The sequence below is a fragment of the Salmo salar genome, chromosome ssa02 (genome assembly GCF_905237065.1).
Source record: "Salmo salar chromosome ssa02, Ssal_v3.1, whole genome shotgun sequence".
In the NCBI taxonomy this organism is placed as follows: domain Eukaryota; kingdom Metazoa; phylum Chordata; class Actinopteri; order Salmoniformes; family Salmonidae; genus Salmo; species Salmo salar.
The window spans coordinates 89,448,903-89,465,029 of NC_059443.1; the positions used below are offsets into that span (position 1 = coordinate 89,448,903).

A 16,127-nucleotide genomic window follows, 5' to 3' on the forward strand; every position below is an offset into this window, starting at 1 on the left:
CTGTTTACAAAAGCTTTGTTAAAGAACACGTTGTTGTTTGTGTCGCACTGCTTTGCTTTATCTTGGCCAGGTCGCAGTTGTAAATGAGAACTTGTTCTCAACTGGCCACCTGGTTAGATAAAGGTGAATTAGTTTAAAAAAAAAATTGTAATATTTTTTACAACATTAACAATGTCTACACTGTATTTCTGATAAATGTTATTATTATTTTAATGGATGAAAAATGTGCTTTCTTTAAAAAACAAGCACATTTCTAAGTGATCCCAAACCTTTGAACGGTAGTATATATCTACATGACGTATTGTTACACCATGTAGGAGCAGTATAGATCTAGTCTGTTCATTATATACATCTACATGATGTATTGTTACACCATGTAGGAGCAGTATAGACCTAGTCCTATACCTAGTCCTATATTATTTTATACTAATACAATTGCTCAGAAAAATTGATTTAATTTAACATGTAATTCTCAAAAGGTAGGGGTCTGAATTATTGCCACCCATGTTTTCAATACTCCAGCACCCTCCCCTTGGGAGGATAATGACACTGAAATGTTTTATGAGTCTGAAGACTGAGATGGCCATTGAAAATGTTGATTTTGTGCTCAATTAACCATTTCTTTGTGGATGTTGATGTGTCTTGCTGGAAGATCCACTTATGGCCAAGTTTCAGCCTCCTAGCAGAGATGTAACCAGGTTTTGGCCTAAAATATCCTGGTAGTGGGTAAAGTTTATTTATTTATTTTATACAGTAATTTTAGCTCATCTTTATCAAGGGTATCAATAACTAGGTGCTTATTTTGATATCTAGTTATTTGACTGAATCAGAAATACAGATGTGGAGTAGAGGTTAAGTTTGTTTTAAATTCGAATAAAAAATCTGAACTAATCAAACAACACTTGTTGTTGTTTGTACGTGTTGATATAATATTCATATTTAATGGAGAGAAAAAAAAACGTTTCCCTAAACTGCTTTATAATATTAGAATTCAATGAAGAATAAAAATAGTTTTCCCTCCTCAACTGCGTTTCCTCCCTCCAGACAGCAGATGGCGATATATGTCTTTCAGGCGATGTTTCTAGTGTGACGTATAATCTAGTGGACGGAACGCTTCTTCAAAAACTGCAGCCACCTCGGTAGCTCGCTAGCTGACAAAGTCTGAACATTAAAGCTGTTTGGACAATTTCGTGGTTTAATTGCCACTGTGATTTAAACATAGTACTACATTTTATGTAATATTTACGTTGTAAGTTAGCTGGCTGGTTAAGTTAGCACTAGTCTAGTCGCTAATGCTAACTAGCTATTATCCCCGACCATGAGTTCACTAAGCTACTCTCCTTCTGTTAAAGAAGATGAGGCCTGCTGGACGGAGAAAGAAGGTCTGGTGAAAGAGGAGGAGGAAGAGGAGGCTGTTACAATACAAAAACAAGTAGAGGGTGAGGCTGTTACCGTGAAAGAAGAAGAGAAAGACGCCTTCAGAGAGGAGGAGGATGTTACTGTGAAAGAAGATGAAGAGGTGGAAGATGCAGTTTTTGGGGTGGAGGATGAAGAGGGGGAGATTACTGTCACATTAGAGGAGGACGAAGAAGAGAAGACTGGAGATCTGATTAACACCAGTAAATACAGTGAATACTATCTAATAAAACAGGGACATTGATCTGATAAACACCAGAAAATACAGTGAGTACTTTCTATAAAACAGGGACATTGATATATATATATTTTTTTTAATTCACCTTTTTTTAACCAGGTAGGCAAGTTGAGAACAAGTTGTCATTTACAATTGCGACCTGGCCAAGATAAAGCAAAGCAGTTCGACAACATACAACAACACAGAGTTACACATGGAGTAAAACAAACATACAGTCAATAATACAGTAGAAAAATAAGTCTATATACAATGTGAGCAAATGAGGTGAGATAAGGGAGGTAATGACAAAAAGGCAGTGGTGGCAAAGTAAATACAATATAGCAAGTAAAACACTGGAATGGTAGATTTGAAGTAGAAAAAAGTGCAAAGTAGAACTAGAAATAATGGGGTGCAAAGGAGCAAAATAAATAAATACAGTAGGGGAAGAGGTAGTTGTTTGGGCTAAATTATAGATGAGCTATGTACAGGTGCAGTGATCTGTGAGCTGCTCTGACAGCTGGTGCTTAAAGCTAGTGAGGGAGATAAGTGTTTACAGTTTCAGAGATTTTTGTAGTTCGTTCCAGTCATTGGCAGCAGAGAACTGGAAGGAGAGGCGGCCGAAGGGGGAATTGGCTTTGGGGGTGACCAGAGATATACCTGCTGGAGCGCGTGCTACAGATGGGTGCTGCTATGGTGACCAGCGAGCTGAGATAAGGGGGAACTTTACCTAGCAGGGTCTTGTAGATGACCTGGATCCAGTGGGTTTGGCGACGAGTATGAAGCGAGGGCCAGCCAACGAGAGCGTACAGGTCGCAGTGGTGGGTAGTATATGGGGCTTTGGTGACAAAACGGATGGCACTATGACAGACTGCATCCAATTTATTGAGTAGGGTATTGGAGGCTATTTTGTAAATGACATCGCCGAAGTCGAGGATCGGTAGGATGGTCAGTTTTATGAGGGTATGTTTGGCAGCATGAGTGAAAGATGCTTTGTTGCGAAATAGGAAGCCAATTCTAGATTTAACTTTGGATTGGAGATGTTTGACAGTCTAACCAGACACCTAGGTATTTGTAGTTGTCCACATATTCTAAGTCAGAACCGTCCGTTATGCTGGACGGGCGGGCAGGTGCAGGCAGCGATCGTTTGAAGACCATGCATTTAGTTTTACTTGTATTTAAGAGCAGTTGGTGGCCACGGAAGGAGAGTTGTATGGCATTGAAGCTTGTCTGGAGGGTTGTTAACACAGTGTCCAAAGAAGGGCCAGAAGTATATAGAATGGTGTCGTCTGCGTAGAGGTGGATCAGAGACTCACCAGCAGCAAGAGCGACATCATTGATCTATACAGAGAAGAGAGTCGGCCCAAGAATTGAACCCTGTGGCACCCCGATAGAGACTGCCAGAGGTCCGGACAACAGGCCCTCCGATTTGACACACTGAACTCTATCAGAGAAGTAGTTGGTGAACCAGGCGAGGCAATCATTTGAGAAACCAAGGCTATTGAGTCTGCCGATGAGGATGTGGTGATTGACAGAGTCGAAAGCCTTGGCCAGGTCAATGAATACGGCTGCACAGTATTGTTTCTTATCGATGGCGGTTAAGATATCGTTTAGGACCTTGAGCGTCACTGAGGTGCAGTTGCTGTTTGAGGTGAAGAAACATTTGTTTTGAGAAGCTCCACAACTCATTAGTGGTGGTGCATTAACTTACATCTAGACGTTCCGCTAGCGGAACACCTGCTCCAATATCCAATGATGGGCGTTGCGCGAAATACAAATTCCTCTAAAATCCGAAAACTTCCATTTTTCAAACATATGACTATTTCCCAGCATTTTAAAGACAAGACTCTCCTTTATCTAACCACACTGTCCGATTTCAAAAAGGCTTTACAGCGAAAGCAAAACATTAGATTATGTCAGCAGAGTACCAAGCCAGAAATAATCAGACACCCATTTTTCAAGCTAGCATATAATGTCACGAAAACCCAGAAGACAGCTAAATGCAGCACTAACCTTTTACAAACTTCATCAGATGACACACCTAGGACATCATGTTACACACAGCATGCATTCTTTTGTTCAATAAAGGTCATATTTATATATAAAAACAACATTTTACATCGGCGTCTGACGTTGACTAACTATTTTCCCCTCAAATGCGTTCCGGGAAACAGTGCATAATTCCCTTTATTACTATTCGAAAACAATTTTTTAAATTTATATTGTCAATCTAACATTTATAGATGAATATCTCTTGAGAACACCTGTCATACCAGATTTTAAATTAACTTTACTGGGTAATCACACTTTGCGATAAAAGGGGATGCGATACTCAGAAAATGAGCCTGGAAAACTAGCGCCGCGCCATCTTGGAACAATCGCAAGTCACATCTGATCTTGTATAATATTGTCAATAATCGCCTACCTTTAGTTGTCTTCATCAGAAAGCACTTCCAGGAATCCCAGGTCCACAACAGATGTATTTTCGGTCGAAAAATTCCATCCTTCATGTTCCATTAGCCTGCTGTTGGTAGCGTGTCCTAGGGCTGTCTCCAAATGCTCCGACGTGCGCGGGACAGTAGTTTCGGAAAATGTACTTTTTCCCTCCTCTAGGTTCGTTCAAACATGTCAAACCTTGTAAAAAAATAATCTTCAGGGCCTGTAACACCAAGAGAGCCAATAAGATTCGACGGGGACGGTTGCAGAGTGTTTTAAAACGTTTCCAAAGGTGGGGGTAGACTGGGCCGCCGACGTCATAATGGTGATGGCCCATCCCCTGTGACCAATTTCCAATGCGTCTCATTCACTGAGTTTCGACTGTATAAGGCTCAAACCACTGTGAAAAGACTGGGGACATCTAGTGGAAGCAATAGGAAGTGCTCAGTGAACCATTGCTTACGGTGTGATTAATAGGCAAAGTGATGAAGTCGAGTCCACAATTCAGAATTCCACTTCCTGTTTCAATCGGTCTCGGGGTTTTGACTGCCATATGAGTTCTGTTATACTCACAGACACCATTCAAACAGTTGTAGAAACTTTAGGGTGTTTTCTATCCATATATAATAAGTATATGCATGTCCTAGCTTCTGAGTTTGATTAGTAGGCCGTTGAAAATGGGAACGAATTTTTTTCAAAATGCGCTGTGGCGCCCCCTATCCTAGGGTATCCTTAAGAGGACAATCAGAAATACTATCAGACATCCCCAAATGGGCACATTTTATAGGCCTACATTTGCACACAGGCCAGGTAGACTAGTCCTACTTCTATATGCGTAATTAGGGGTGCGTCCTTACTCAACATTGACAGGAGTGTTTCAAACAAAAGACAATTAATAAATTGACAAAACTGATGCATCTTGCGGGGTCAGGTCTGGGTGGTCTGCCAGGGGCCGTTTCATTTAGTGTCCGTTTGGGTCGGCATGGGGAATGATTGTATTTTCCCATACTATGTTGTACCGAAGTTGACCGACTGAAAGGGAGTGTAACTTTATGACTATTGTTGGATTCGGGCTAAACTTTGAACATTGAGATATTAACCTGTTACATCTAGATGTTCCGCTAGTGGAACACCGCTCCAATATCCAATGATAGGGCGTGGCGCGAATTACAAATTCCTCGAAAATCCGAAAACTTCCATTTTTCAAACATATGACTATTTTACACCATTTTAAAGACAAGACTCTCGTTAATCTAACCACATTGTCCGATTTCAAAAAGGCTTTACAACGAAAGCAAAACATTAGATTATGTCAGGAGAGTACCCAGCCAGAAATAATCAGACACCCATTTTTTAAGCTAGCATATAATGTCACAAAAACCAAAACCACAGCTAAATGCAGCACTAACCTTTGATGATCTTCATCAGATGACACTCCTAGGACATTATGTTATACAATACATGCATGTTTTGTTCAATCAAGTTCATATTTATATCAAAAATCTGCTTTTTACATTAGCATGTGACGTTCAGAACTAGCATACCCACCGAAAACTACCGGTGAATTTACTAAATTACTCACGATAAACGTTCACAAAAAACATAACAATTATTTTAAGAATTATAATTACAGAACTCCTTTATGCAATCGCGGTGTCCGATTTTAAAATAGCTTTTCGGTGAAAGCACATTTTGCAATATTCTGAGTAGATAGCCCAGCCATCACGGGCTAGCTATTTTGACACCCACCAAGTTTGGCACTCACCAAACTCAGATTTACTATAAGAAAAATTGGATTACCTTTGCTGTTCTTCGTCAGAATGCACTCCCAGGACTTCTACTTTACACCCAATGTTGTTTTGGTTCCAAATAATCCATAGTTATATCCAAATAGCTGCGTTTTGTTCGTGCGTTCAAGACACTATCCGAAGGGTGACGCGCCGGCGCGTATCGTGACAAAAAAAATCTAAATATTCCATTACCGTACTTCGAAGCATGTCAAACACTGTTTAAAATAAATTTTTATGCGATTTTTCTCGTAAAATAGCGATAATATTCCGACCGGGAGACGTTGTTTTCGTTCAAAGACTGAAAGAAGAAATGGTGTCTTCACGTGCACGCGCGCCCCTGTGTCATTGTTTTCAGATCGACCACTATCCAAATGCGCTATTGTTTTTAGCCCAGGGACTGCAGAGTCATCATTCAACGTTCTGGCGCCTTCTGAGAGCCTATGGGAGCCTTAGAAAATGTCACGTTACAGCAGAGATCCTCTGTTTTCGATAAAGAGGCTATAGAAGGCCAAGAAATGGTCAGAGAGGGCACTTCCTGTATAGAATCTTCTCAGGTTTTGGCCTGCCATATGAGTTCTGTTATACTCACAGACACCATTCAAACAGTTTTAGAAACTTTAGGGTGTTTTCTATCCAAATCAAACAATTATATGCATATTCTAGTTTCTGGGCAGAAGTAATAACCAGATTAAATCGGGTACGTTTTTTATCCGGCCGTGAAAATACTGCCCCCTATCCATAACAGGTTAAATAAGCATGCCCCTTTTCAAAAAATGTAGAACTAAGGACAGATATAGCCCTTGGTTCACTCCAGACCTGACTGCCCTCGACCAGCACAAAAACATCCTGTGGCGTACTGCACTAGCATCGAATAGTCCCCGCGATATGCAACTTTTCAGAGAAGTCAGGAACCAATACACACAGTCAGTTAGGAAAGCAAAGGCTAGCTTTTTCAAACAGAAATTTGCATCCCGTAGCTCTAACTCCAAAAAGTTTTGGGACACTGTAAAGTCCATGGAGACTAAGAGCACCTCATCCCAGCTGCCCACTGCACTGAGGCTAGGAAACACTGTCACCACCGATAACTCCACGATAATCGAGAATTTCAAGAAGCATTTCTCTACGGCTGGCCATGCTTTCCTCCTGGCTACCCCAACCCCTGCCAACAGCTCCCCACAGCTACTTCCCTAAGCCTCCCCATCTTCTCCTTCACCCAAATCCAGATAGCTGATGTTCTGAAAGAGTTGCAAAACCTGGACCCCTACAAATCAGCTGGGCTAGACAATCTGGACCCTCTCTTTCTATAATTATCCGCCGCCATTGTGGCAACCCCTATTACTAGTCTGTTCAACCTCTCTTTCGTATCGTCCGAGATTCCTAAAGATTGGAATGCTTCCGTGGTCATCCCCCTCTTCAAAGGGGGTGACACTCTAGACCCAAACTGTTACAGACCTATATCCATCCTGCCCTGCCATTCTAAAGACTTCGAAAGTCAAGTTAACAAACAGATCACTGATCATTTTGAATCCCACCGTACCTTCTCTGTGCAATCCAGTTTCCGAGCTGGTCACAAGTGCACATCAGCCACACTCAAGGTACTAAACGATATCATAACCGCCATCGATAAGACACAGTACTGTGCAGCCGTCTTCATCAACCTGGCCAAGGCTTTCGACTCTGTCAGTCACCGTATTCTTATCGGCAGACTCATCAGCCGAAAAGAACAACCGATCAATCAACAACCGATCGCTGCCTACACCCGCCCGACTAGCATCACTACTCTGGACGGTTCTGACTTAGAATATGTGGACAGCTACAATACCTAGGTGTCTGGTTAGACTATAAACTCTCCTTCCAGACTAATATTAAAATATTAAGCATCTCCAATCCAAAATTAAATCTAGAACCGGCTTCCTATTTCGCAACAAAGCCTCCTTCACTCACGCTGCCAAACATACCCTCGTAAAATTGACTATCCTACCGATCCTTAACTTCGGCGTTGTCATTTACAAAATAGCCTCCAACACTCTACTCAGCAAACTGTATGCAGTCTATCACATTGCCATCCGTTTTGTCACTAAAGCCCCATATACCACCCACCACTGCGACCTGTATGCTCTTGTCGGCTGGCCCTCGCTACATATTCGTCGCCAAACCCGCTGGCTCCAGGTCATCTATAAGTATTTGCTAGGTAAAGCTCCGCCTTAACTCAGCTCACTGGTCACCATAGCAACACCCACCCAGAGCACGCGCTCCAGGAGGTATATCTCACTGGTCATCCCCAAAGCCAACACCTCCTTTGGCCGCCTTTCCCTCCAGTTGTCTGCTGCCAATGACTGGAACGAATTGCAACAATCGCTGAAGTTGGAGACATATATCTCCCTCACTAACTTGAAGCATCAGCTATCTGAGCAGCTTACCGATTGCTGCAGCTGTACACAGCCCATCTGTAAATAGCCCATTCAACTGCCTACCTCATCCCCATGTTTTTATTTACTTTTTCTGCTCTTTTGCACACCAGTATTTCTACTTGTACATCATCATCTGCACATCTATCTCTCCAGTGTTAATTTGCTCAATTGTAATTACTTCGCTACTATGGCCTATTTATTGCCTTACCTCCGTACTCCATTTGCACACACTGTATATAGATTTTTCTATTGTGTTATTGACTGTTCGTTTGTTTGTCCAACGTGTAACTGTTGTTTTTGTCGCTCTGCTTTGCTTTATCTTGGCCAGGTCACAGTTGTAAATGAGAACTTGTTCTTAACTGGCCTACCTGGTTAAATAAAGGTTATATATATATATATATATATATATATATATATGTATATATATATATATATATGTAGTAACTTTTGCTAAATCCAATGGTTTGCTAAATCCAATGGTTCTAACCAAGAGTCACCTTAACTTTATTGACAACACCCAAATGGATACTGTCATTAATGTGGTTCTTCAATAATTACACATAATTCTTAATACTGTAGCTGTTTAGTTACAGTCACATGTTCAACTATCATCAGCTGATACAGGAAATCATTTTCTGAATGACAGTCACATGACAAACATCACGACATGCAACAACAACCAAAGTGCTTCTTCATTCATTACTCTGGTAAAGACAGTTATGCCGTGCTCCACATTGGATCCAACATTCCTACTTTGGTCATAATGTGTAGAGAACTGTTCCTTGATGGATAGGCTATTGTACAACACACACAGCTATTTTCCTATATTTGTTGTTAGGTGAAGTTATGGGCCAATTTGGCAAACAAGCAGTGTATAAACACTCATTGTCAGGCTGATGGAAAAGCCAAAGAGCATTTTACTGGTTGAAGTGTTTAAGTACAAAGCGGTTGATTTGCAACAATAACACAAACATATTAAGCAGGACATTCAAACGAGCCTTACAATTATAATCCAAAGTAGTGTGAAATGCACTCATAAGCAACCTGGAAATGGAGGTTACTCCCCTGAGTTTTCCCCCGTTCACATTCAGAATACATTGTGAAAAACTAAAATCTTTGCTCACCATTTTTGCTCCAGGCAGATATACTACATCCATAACTAGTGGTTTCCTCATTACCAGATATACTACATCCATAACTAGTGGTTTCCTCATTACCAGATATACTACATCCATAACTAGTGGTTTCCTCATTACCAGATATACTACATCCATAACTAGTGGTTTCCTCATTACCAGATATACTACATCCATAACTAGTGGTTTCCTCATTAGCAGATATACTACATCCATAACTAGTAGTTTCCTCATTACCAGATATACTACATCCATAACTATCGGTTTCCTCATTACCAGATATACTACATCCATAACTAGTGGTTTCCTCATTACCAGATATACTACATCCATAACTAGTGGTTTCCTCATTACCAGATATACTACATCCATAACTAGTGGTTTCCTCATTACCAGATATACTACATCCATAACTAGTGGTTTCCTCATTACCAGATACACTACATCCATAACTAGTGGTTTCCTCATTACCAGATATACTACATCCATAACTGTCGGTTTCCTCATTACCAGATATACTACATCCATAACTAGTAGTTTCCTCATTACCAGATATACTACATCCATAACTAGTGGTTTCCTCATTAGTGGGGAGGAGTTTCTACAACCAAATTGCATGTGCATTGCCCTCATGCCGCAATTTTAGCAAACATAGAAAGGGGCCTATATTGGAGACCAAAAGTCGTCCGGCACACTGCTTAGCTTGTTAGGGATAGGGGGCAGTATTTACACGGCCGGATAAAAAACGTACCCGATTTAATCTGGTTATTACTACTGCCCAGAAACTAGAATATGCATGTAATTATTGGCTTTGGATAGAAAACACCCTAAAGTTTCTAAAACTGTTTGAATGGTGTCTGTGAGTATAACAGAACTCATATGGCAGGCAAAATCCTGAGAAGATTCCTTACAGGAAGTGGCCTGTCTGACAATTTCTTGGGCTTCTTGACTCTCTTTATTGAAAACTTAGGATCTCTGCTGTAACGTGACACTTCCTACGGCTCCCATAGGCTCTCAGACGGCGGGAAAAAGCTGAATGATGTCTTTGCAGCCCCTGGCTGAAAAACATTAGCGCCTTTGGTAAGTGGTCTATCAGAGGACAATGAGACTGAGGCGTGTGCACGAGGCGACCCCATGTTTTTATTTTCTCTCTCTTTGAACGTAAACAGGGTTTCCCGGTCGGAATATTATCACTTTTTTACGAGAAAAATTGCATAAAAATTGATTTTAAACAGCAGTTGACATGCTTCGAAGTACGGTAATGGAATATTTAGAAATGTTTTGTCACGAAACGCGTCGGGCGCGTCACCCTTCTTTACTCTTCGGATAGTGTCTTGAACGCCCGAACAAAACAGAGGATATTTGAACATAACTATGGATTATTTTGAACCAAACCAACATTTGTTATTGAAGTAGAAGTCCTGGGAGTGCATTCTGATGAAGAACAGCAAAGGTAATCAAACTTTTCTAATAGTAAATCTGACTTTGGTGAGGGCTAAACTTGGTGGGTGTCTAAATAGCTAGCCCGTGATGGCTGGGCTATCTACTCAGAATATTGCAAAATGTGCTTTCACCGAAAAGCTATTTTAAAATCGGACATAGCGATTGCATAAAGGAGTTCTGTATCTATAATTCTTAAAATAATTATGTTTTTTGTGAACGTTTATCGTGAGTAATTTAGTATATTCACCGGAAGTTTGCGGTGGGTATGCTAGTTCTGAACGTCACATGCTAATGTAAAATGCTGGTTTTTGATATAAATATGAACTTGATTGAACAAAACATGCATGTATTGTATAACATAATGTCCTAGGATTGTCATCTGATGAAGATCATCAAAGGTTAGTGCTGCATTTAGCTGTGGTTTGGGTTTATGTGACATTATATGCTAGCTTGAAAAATGGGTGTGTGATTATTTCTGGCTGGGTACTCTGCTGACATAATCTAATGTTTTGCTTTCGTTGTAAAGCCTTGTTGAAATTGGACAGTGTGGTTAGATGAACGAGAGTCTTGTCTTTAAAATGGTGTAAAATAGTCATATGTTTGAGAAATTGAAGTAATAGCATTTCTAAGGTATTTGAATAACGCGCCACGGGATTCCACTGGCTGTTGAGTAGGTGGGACGATTTCATCCCACATAGCCCAGAGAGGTTAGAGTTTCAACAACATGAATAACTTATTTCTAGCCTACAATCATCGATGTTACTACTAATGTGAAAACAATACAAAATATGACTATTCTTGCTCATTTTAAGACAAATGTCAAGTAATCATTACATTCATTACAGACTTCAATTGTTGTACAACATCATGGCTACGCTGTTGGCATCACCTTTTACAGTGGATTTTCGCTGTTGTGGGCCATTAACCATCTGTTTGACTTTGTTGTTCACACAGGAGAGAGACGTGACTACCGTGGATCCTCTGGGGAGCCACAACAACCTCATGATGCTGACAGGGCAGAGAAGAATCTCTCCACATCAGAACACCTCAAGAAACGCCAGCGGAGAACCACAGGGATAAGATCTCACCGCTGCTTTGACTGTGGGAAAAGATGCACCTCATCAGGCATTAAACTACACCGGAGAATTCACATAAGTGATAATTTTCACTGCTGCTCTGATTGTGGGAAATTTTTTAAATCTTCATCAGAACTCAAAATACACCTGAGAAATCACACAAAAGAGAAACCTTACTTCTGCTCTGACTGTGGGAAGAGTTTTCCTCTGTCAACCAGCCTGATATCACACCAGAGAACACACACAAGAGAGAGAACTTACAGTTGTGATCAATGTGGGAGGAGTTTTCCTATTTTAATCGCCCTGATATCACACCAGAGAACACACACAGGAAAGAAACAATGTAGCTGTGATGAATGTGGGAAGAGTTTTGCTTCACCTGGCGGCCTGACAGCACACCAGAGAACACACACAGGAGAGAAATCTTTTGGTTGTAATCAATGTGGGAAGAGTTTTACTCTGCTAAGCAGCCTGATATACCACCAGAAAACACACACAGGAGAGAAACCTTATAGCTGTGCTCAATGTGGGAAGAGTTTTACTTGGTCTAGCATGCTGACTAGACACGAAAGAACACACACAGGAGAGAAATCTTATAGCTGTAATCAATGTGGGAAGAGATACTCTAGTAAAAGATCTCTGATTAGTTGTTTCATGATATCAATGAATTCATGTCACAATGTAGAATGTTTAAACATTGTAGTAGGAGTATTTTAATGATGTCACAATGTAGAACCCTAAACGTTTGTCCCCTGTTCTATTGATTTCAGCATGATATGGATATTATCCTCGGGGAAAATCCAGGCTCTGAATTGAAAGAGTACTATTTATGAGATTTAACAAAAAAAGAGTTCTGTTACACTTCCCACGTTGGTGACCCACTGGAATCAAAATGCAACGCTTCAAAATGTATCTGGCTGTTTTCTACAAGTTGTCCACTAACCAGTGATGTACACATTATTCCCAGATTCCGTGTGGTTTTTGAGCTGTTAGTTTTAACGGGACGTGCAACCTCATCTCCCTCCTCTCTCACAATTGATCTCATCGTGATATCGATGACTGATGACAAATAAGTGTTGCATTCCTTTGTTTAGCGACCCCTAAATTTAAATGCATCATTCCAAAATATAGCTGACTGTCTTCTGCAGGTTGTCCTCTAACCAGTGAGGTACAATATATCTCCCATTTCCATGTGTTTTTTTTATTTGTGTTAGTTTCAACAACAGTACAACCTGATTTCCCCCCTGACGATATCAGTGATTTATTGCTACTTGTCAAAAAAATACAAGTAATATGATTATTGTGGCAGATGTTTGTGTATATAGCACATTATATGTTTAGTTTTTCAATATATCACAAACTGTTTCTGCGTGTTTGTTATTGAAAACAGTGTTTTGACATTGGGGCTATCCCATCTAGCAAAATGTCTTTGAAAAGAAGACTATGCCTGATGTCCTATATTCGTTCGGTTGTAGTTAAATTACTTGAAAACAACTTAATTTCAACGTACTTCCAAGTAGCCTAGTGGTTAGAGCGTTGAGCCGGTAACCAAAAAGTTGCTGGATCGAATCCCCGAGCTGACAAGGTAAAAATATGTTGAACCCACTGTTCCTAGGCCGTCATTGTCGATAAGAATTTGTTCTTAACTGACTTGCCTAGTTAAATAAAGGTTAAATGAAAAGTGGACGAGAGTTCTAGAAGCTAGTGAGTTTTAGGATTCTATAAAGACTAAAATGGAAAAAATAATACGATTGTATATTATTATTTAGTAATACGTGTTTTTTTTCTTGTTTTTAATTGTTGACAGCCAGTAGACCCCATGTTTATATTGGTGAAGGTGAAGCATTGTAGTTGATTATAATGTGAAATGGAAGTTGTTTTCTGTTGGTGGTGAGCAAACTTGTCCAACAAAAATATAGGATATATTTGTTGTCTTAATTAAGGGGGAAGGTGTTACAGGCTTTGGTTTTCCCATTTATGTTTTGAGGTTGGACTTTAGCACGTCTAGCTCGTTAGCACGTCTAGCTCGTTAGCACGTCTAGCTAATAGCTCGTTAGCACGTCTAGCTCGTTAGCACGTCTAGCTCGTTAGCACGTAGGACGCACTGATTGGTGTCACCTCGTTAGTCAGTATGTGTTACACCTGTGCTGGCTTGTCCATCTCGTTAGTGGGAAGGTGTTTCACCTGAGCTGGTCCAGGTTCTATTTAAGAGTGTCTGGCCCAGTGCTCCAGTTGTCTTGATACATGTGGAGAGTCAACACCTTTAGTTGCTCCACCTTTTTGGTTTGCTTCCTGTCTTTAAGTTTGGTGTGGGTTTTTCTTTTGTTTTCCTCTTCTTGGGCAGATTTAGTGGGTCTCATGGTGGGTGTCTTTTAGGTCCCAGTTGTTGTTACTAGTCAACTTTCAGTGGACACTGAGAGTAAAACTGCAACATTATATTATAATACTTGTATTGCATCAAATGGTTGTTTTATTAACAGAATAGAGGGTTCTTAGAACTATTGTGTCTGTGTGTTCTACTGAGGATGGGCCTCTGGGAGAAAACACTGACAGGAGATTTACAATGTCTTTTGGGTGATAAAACCTAAAGAGACCGCATTCCAGAGCATGAGTTAATGTTTCTGTTCTATATGGTACCAGGGAGAGATGACCCCAGGGCCAGACCCTGGTCTCTACACAAAGAGTACTGTTTTTACAGCAGATACTGTCTGCTGAGAATTATAAGTATCTTTCATACAAATCTTAACCTTGTGACCTGTTCTATACTTCTGTTGTTCGTCATGTAGGATGAAAGGGCGATAAAATACCTTTGTACTTCAGTCCCATGGGTCCACCAGCCATCATTATCGTAGGGCACTCAATTGATTCACTTTATATGTGTACGTTGTATTGACCTGTTCCCTTATAAGTGAATAAAGATTTAGTTTAAGAATAACTCTGAGTTGTTTGATAAGTTTGTCTTATCAATTGATATTAAAGAAATGAACCACCACATTTGGCGATGTGAATCTTCACTTGGTGACCGCTCCTGGTGACCAGGGTAAATGGTGCACGAGGGCTGCCTCTAACTTGGGATCTCAGGGAGACCACACTTCGGGAACGGAGCAGATGGACCCACCTTTGTACTGAGAGGCAGCGAGCCGCGTGGATACCACATCTTGAACCTAGTTAAAAAAAAAAAAAAGAAAGAGGTGAGCGAAAACACGTGAAGTGGAGTTTTTATTAAAGTCTCGTAGGCTCTGAGTGTGTATTCCTGTGTGGAGGTGTAAACAGGGCCCAGTCAGTAGGCCCTGAGTGTGTATTCCTGTGTGGAGGTGTCAACAGGGCCCAGTCAGTAGTCCCTGAGTGTGTATTCCTGTGTGGAGGTGTAAACAGGGCCCAGTCAGTAGTCCCTGAGTGTGTATTCCTGTGTGGAGGTGTAAACAGGGCCCATTCAGTAGGCTCTGAGTGTGTATTCCTGTGTGGAGGTGTAAACAGGTTCCAGTCAGTAAGCTCTGAGTGTGTATTCCTGTGTGGAGGTGTAAACAGGGCCCAGTCAGTAGGCTCTGAGTGTGTATTCCTGTGTGGAGGTGTAAACAGGGCCCAGTCAGTAGGCCCTGAGTGTGTATTCCTGTGTGGAGGTGTAAACAGGGCCCAGTCAGTAGGCTCTGAGTGTGTATTCCTGTGTGGAGGTGTAAACAGGGCCCAGTCAGTAGGCTCTGAGTGTGTATTCCTGTGTGGAGGTGTAAACAGGGCCCAGTCAGTAGGCCCTGAGTGTGTATTCCTGTGTGGAGGTGTTAACAGGGCCCAGTCAGTAGGCCCTGAGTGTGTATTCCTGTGTGGAGGTGTAAACAGGGCCCAGTCAGTAGGCTCTGAGTGTGTATTCCTGTGTGGAGGTGTAAACAGGTTCCAGTCAGTAGGCTCTGAGTGTGTATTCCTGTGTGGAGGTGTAAACAGGGCCCAGTCAGTAGGCTCTGAGTGTGTATTCCTGTGTGGAGGTGTAAACAGGGCCCAGTCAGTAGGCTCTGAGTGTGTATTCCTGTGTGGAGGTGTAAACAGGGCCCAGTCAGAATCTGAGGCTGAGTCAGCTATCTGTGTGAACTGGATGAAAACTAGAATCTGTGTTTACTAGGTAAGACCATTTATGATTTAGTATAAGATAGTACGGTGCACCTGTAATTGTTTTAAACCTGTAATTGTTTTATACCTGGACCCCATTTTAGAAG

General features: G+C 41.1%; 1 long non-coding RNA gene across 1 annotated transcript; it reads left to right on the forward strand.

The window, feature by feature from the left end:
• Positions 1–1,561: 1,561 nt before the first annotated feature.
• Positions 1,562–12,549, forward strand: LOC123732733 (uncharacterized). The gene is made up of 2 exons (XR_006763382.1): positions 1,562–1,683; positions 11,801–12,549. It is a non-coding gene; the product is annotated as an uncharacterized lncRNA (long non-coding RNA).
• The last annotated feature ends 3,578 nt before the right edge of the window (positions 12,550–16,127 follow it).